Genomic DNA, 926 nt, shown 5'->3' on the forward strand with positions numbered 1-926 from the left:
CATATATATATATATATATGTATGTATATAGATATACTAATGATATATCACTGGGAAAATATTTGTGTCGATTTTTTCCTTCTTATTTACAAATATAAAACACGTGAAGATACTTAATCACGTTACTGGGCTGTGACTCTTCTTTGGAGTACGCGTATAATAGGTTTTAGTCGTGTATAGATAGCACTGGAGTATGCAGTTGAAATTCTCTCACGACATATTTCATCGATTTTTCATCGATTATTTATCGCTATGAAGCTAATAATAAAGCCATCCGTCTGACCTATATACCCCCCCCTCTTGGATATTGTAACTATATCTGTTAAGCTAGGCAAGTTTGTAAATTTTGTACGTATTTTTCCCGTACGCGTGTACGCCAACACGTCGACTTGGGAGCGTTTCGTAGCCAAGCAAAGTCTTTTAGAACGCCCTATCACATCAGTGATCGGCTATAGAGCTGCCCGACAATCACGTTAGGCAGATAGGTCAAGTAATGACGAACTAGTAATACTAATTATAATCAATATATATAATGATTAATCCGTAAACATCGGCAGTACCTGTACGGGGTCTGGCGACGTCCGGTTGAAGTCGAGGAGAGTGTTACCTCTCCGATCGCTCCCATGTGATACGCACGAACTGACTGTCTGATGGAAGAGGTAGGGGGAGATGGGCGTCGGCCGCCGCACCCTCGGCGTGTCCGTCATCACTGCAGCGATGTGCACAAATAAAAATAATGATTAATTAATTAAGAAAAAGATTAAGAAAATAACCACGATGCACGATGTGCACAAATAAAAATAATGATTAATTAATTAATAAAAAGATTAAGAAAATAAACACGATACACGATGTGCACAAATAAAGATAATAATAAATGACTCAAAAGATTAAGAAAATAACCACGATGCACGATGTGCACAAAT

This window comes from Priapulus caudatus, unplaced genomic scaffold (assembly GCF_000485595.1).
Source record: "Priapulus caudatus unplaced genomic scaffold, Priapulus_caudatus-5.0.1 Scaffold232, whole genome shotgun sequence".
Lineage (NCBI taxonomy): Eukaryota > Metazoa > Priapulida > Priapulimorpha > Priapulimorphida > Priapulidae > Priapulus > Priapulus caudatus.